The sequence below is a fragment of the Zingiber officinale genome, chromosome 8A (assembly GCF_018446385.1).
Source record: "Zingiber officinale cultivar Zhangliang chromosome 8A, Zo_v1.1, whole genome shotgun sequence".
Lineage (NCBI taxonomy): Eukaryota > Viridiplantae > Streptophyta > Magnoliopsida > Zingiberales > Zingiberaceae > Zingiber > Zingiber officinale.
The window spans coordinates 19,161,844-19,166,971 of NC_056000.1; positions in this window are offsets into that span (position 1 = coordinate 19,161,844).

Below are 5,128 nucleotides of genomic sequence, written 5' to 3' on the forward strand. Positions count from 1 at the left end.
AGTTGTAGGAATAGTTAAAAAAGTGGATAGAATTATAACTCTTAAGATAATAGTGGTGAAAGAAACTATGAACATAATTAGCGTATATGCATCGTAAGTAGAATTAGATGCAGCTATCAAATCAAAGTTTTGGGACGACTTAGATCAATATTACAAAACATTCCGCCAAATGAAATAGTTTTAATAGGAGGTGTCTAAATGTACATGTCGGAGTGAAAATGCGGAATATGAGAGGGTACATAGGGGTTATGGGTTTGGAACGAAAATGAGGAAGGGAAAATTATATTAGATTTTGTAATAGCATATGACCTTATATTAGCTAATATATTTTTTAAGAAAAGAGAAGAACACTTAGTCACGTTTAAAAGTGAGAATAATAAATTGTAAATTGACTTTCTTTTGGTTAAGAAAAAGGATAGAAAGATTTGTAAAGATTGTAAGTCATCTCTTGAGAAAGCTTAACTACTCAACATAGGTTAGTATTGTTAGATATACGCCTCAAGTATAATATCAATAGAAAGAAAATATATATGACTCATTGAATTAAGTGGTGGCAGTTAAAGGATGGGAAACAAAATATATTCAAGGAGAAAGTAGGAGTACAAACATTAGATGAAATATGCAGTGATTATAACATGGGATAAGATGATATCAAAGTTGAAAATAATAGCTAAGAGTGTACTCAGTGAGTTAAAGGGACATGCACCACTAAGTAAGGAATCTTTGTGGTAGAATGAGAAAGTACAAGAGAAAGTGAATGAAAAACTAATAGCATATAAGGAATTGTATATTTGTAAGAACAAGGAAAACTTAAAAAAATATACAATAGTCAAGAAAGAAGCTAAAAGAGTAGTGAATGAAGCAAAGAATGAAACTTTTGAACCATTATATCAAAAATTGGATAGAAAAGAAGAGGAAAGAGACATTTATAGAATAGCTAAAGTGGGAGAAAGGAAGACAAGAGATCATATCCAAATAAAATGTATTAAAGATGAATGTAATAGAGTACTAGTAAACGAGGGACAAATAAAAGAGCAGTGGAAGAGGTATTTTCGTCAACTTTTTAATGAAGGTTTAGGTGATCAACTTAACTTAGGTAATTTAAGTAGGTCAAATGAGTATAGAAATTTAAATTTTTATCGTAGAGTTCAAACTTCAGAAGTAGAATAATCTTTAAATGGGATGCGCAATGGAAAAGTCGTTGGACTAGATGATATTCCAATAGAGGTATGCAAGTGCCTAGGGAAATAAGGTATTAAATGACTTACAAAATTATTTAACATGATATTTGAAACGAAAAAAATGTCTGATCAATGGAGGATAAGTACTCTAATTTTCTTATATAAGAACAAGAGAGACATACAAAATTGTGCAAACTATAGGGGTATTAAACTAATGAGTCATACCATGAAACTTTAGGAAAAAGTAATATAAAAAAGATTAAGGAAGGAGACCATGGTAATCGAAAATCAATTTGGATTCATGTCTGGAAGGTCGACAATAGAAATTATACATCTTCTTAGACAACTAATTGAAAAATATCGAGAGCAAAAACAAGATCCACACATGACATTCATTGATTTAGAAAAAACTTATGATAGAGTTCCAAGAGAAATTATATGAAAAATTATAGAAAAGAGATGTGTTAGCGTAACATATATGGAGCTAATTAAGGATATGTATAAGGATGTAACGACTAGAGTAAAGATTTCAGGCGGAATAATTGAAGCATTTCCAATGAAGATAGAGTTACATCAAGGATCAGTTTTAAGTCTCTATCTTTTAACATTAATTATGGATGAACTCACTGCATATATTCAACGCACAGCACCGTGGTGCATGTTGTTTGTAGATGATATTGTTTTGGTAGATAAAACACGTGAAGGAGTAAATGCTAAACTAGAATCTTGGCGGAAAACACTAGAAGGGAAAGATTTTAGATTTAGTAGAATAAAGATAGAATATGTGAAATTTAAGTATAGCAATATTAGATATAATGAGATAATTGTTAAGATAGGAGACGACGAGTTGCCCGAAACCAAGAGGTTGAGATATTTAGGATCATTTTTGTAAAATGATAAAGAGATTGAGAGAGATGTTTTACATAGAATACAAGTAGGATGAGCGCTGAATGTTTTATGTGACCATAAAGTACCTCTAAACTTAAGGAAAATTCTACAAACCCACAGTTAAACCTGCTATATTATATGGAGCTAAATGTTGACTATGACTCAAGCACATGAGCAGAAGATGAGAGTTACATAGATGAGGATATTAAGGTAGATGTGTGGACATACGAGAATGAATAGAATAAGAAATGAGAGCATTAGAGAGAAAGTCGGAGTTGCATCTATTGAGGGAAAATTCTGAGAGACACGCTTAAAATGGTACGGGCATGTACTTAGACGACTCCAATTAGGCGATGTGAGACTATGACAAACACGCATATCAAATGAGGAAGAGGAAGAGGAAGATCTAAAAAGACTTGGTTAGCAACGATAAAATAAGATAAATTTTATTTAAATATAGATGATGATGATATAGTTGGAGATAGAGCTCAATAGTGAAAAAGAATCCATATAGTCGACTCCGTCTAGTGGGATAAGGTTTTGTTGTTGTTATACTGTCCAAAGAAATGGTTACACTTTGATAACCATTTGAGTGGCTCTTCGCCATTTTGCCTTTGGGAAGTTGAACATTAGGGTCTGATGTTGAATGCCTAGGTCGGGGTAGCCATTGAGAGAGGCATTCCAAGGATGGAAGTCTTCTTTTCTTGGCCTCTTTTATCAATCCCAATTGGTTATAGTCTTCCTGAACCTAGGGCATCGCCCCCATCATCCTATTGTCTTTTGTCCTGGCTCACCTTATGGCCCCCACGTAATTGCGTTTAATTTGTTGATCTTGTCTGCATGGAATAGAGTTGTGTGTGTGGTTCCCCTCTGTCCTTTCTTCCTTTCTTCTTCTATCCAATGGATGACTGCTTCATTTCTAACAAATTGTCAACACACACATTTGCTAAGGGCTTTAAAGTTGTTCCCTTCTTTGGTTTAAATCCTTCCTTTGTTATTTGGTTCAGTCATTCCTTCATTTCCCTTGAAAGTAATAAAATGAAATGTGTAAAATGGTTCCTTCCATCTTGGAGAGTTGAAATTATTGTATATAGGCCATTACTACGATTGCTTTGGGCACACTATGCTTCTTATTTATTCCCACCTTGATAGTATGGTATAGTGTGGCTAGGAATAAAAGCTAATGATCTGTTTGCATCGACATCAAGGTTTCTTTTTTTTTTTTTTTTTTTTTTGCTAAAGAGATAACAGTCTGAATCATTTCATAAAATTTGAAATAAATAATTAGGGGGAATCAGAAGGGAAAAAACAGTAAAACTAGAAAGGTAATGCATATAGTAGAATAATAGGAATTTCAAGTGGAAAAACATCTACTTTGCAAAGCAGACATACAGAGGAGAAAGCTAGCCACTGTTTGCCCCAGAATTTAATACTCCAATGAATATGATGGTTTTGAGGTGCCGTATCTTGGAAAATCTGCTGTGTATGTCTGTCGACACTGCTTGGATTGAAGCTGGTGATCCATCACACAGTATGTTTATTGATAAACTGGATTCGTTTAAGTTACCTTTTCTTGCAAGTGTAGCATTGAAAAATCTTTGTTAACGAGTATGTTCTTTTCACTCTGATAGTTCTAAATTATTGTTCAAATGATTTTCAATAATTGTAGTAACTAGTAAGGTGTATCTTAGCTTTGGTGATAAATTTATCTTCTTTTTTATCTGGGATTCATTTAAAACATCATTTGGCATAATAGCTGCATGGATATATTTTGATATAATGTTTATCTTCTCTCATAACCAATGAGTTTTTTCCCCCTCTAATTGAGGCTTCTCTGGTCTCTTTATCTTTACATCTTCATCTCTAATTGAATCCAACTCATTTCAATGTATAATGCCTTCATCACTTTTGAACATGCCCATATTATTTCAACCTATTTGTTCATTTTACCATTTATTACCTACTCCAAATGCTAATATTTTTTTGTCTTTCCACTGCACGTCTATCTTTTAGCATTCCCATGTCCAATATATCCAATATATTAATGGCTTTTTCATGTTCCTATTTGTCCACCTTTCTAATGCATACAAAATTCCTATAGAAAAATTAATCATAGTAGCAAAAAAAGTAATTACGCTCTCTCAGGTGTCCCTCATAGTCCGTTCCAAATTATGTGAAGTGAGGGGTGAGAGGAGTTTTTCTCCAAAGACATGTGTCTGTCGGAATTTGATCCTTGTCCTATTATAGTAAATTTATCTCTTTGGCGACATGTGCCTGTTCGGATACAGAATGAGTAATCATGAAGACTTGAAGTGGGCCTGATAAACTTTGTAACAAGAGTGACTTTCATTCACATTGAAGGCATTAGATATGCTCAGACTAGACTTCACATCTTATACCTCGTCTCTGCACTGTCCGTTTGCATAATTGAACACGTTATTGTTAAAAGACCAAACAGTATTTTGTTACCTCCACCAGCTTACCTAAACCCCGTCCTTAGAGCATCCGTAACGCTAATGCATTAATATCCACCACCTCATCAAAAGATATGCGGCCCACTGCCACATACTCATTATAACAATATATCTCTTTCACTCACATCCCTTTTAACATTAATATGGGTCCTACCATCCACTTATTCATTCTTTTTATTAGTTTTTTAAATAATATTAAAAAAATTATAATTTAAAAAAGAAAAAAAATATTAAAAAAATTAAGAGAGAGGGTGTTCAAAGGTGTTCAAACCTTTGAACACTCTCTCTCCTCTCTCTTGTGAGTAGGTATTATAATGCCTACTCACAATGAAGAGAAGGTGTTAAATAACATTCATTTAACATCCCATTGTGGGTGCTCTTAGCATACAAGAGACTCCAAAGATAGTGGATGTCTGAGTTACTTCACAGGTTTTAAGTGTTATAATTTGTCTAAGTTTCCATGGGTGCATTTGTAATTATGTAATGAAGCAAGATTGTCAATAATGTTGCAAGTGTTAAATCTTACAAAGAAACCTGGATAATATGTAGATAAGATTTCTTATCTGTATTGGGAGAGTTTCTTTT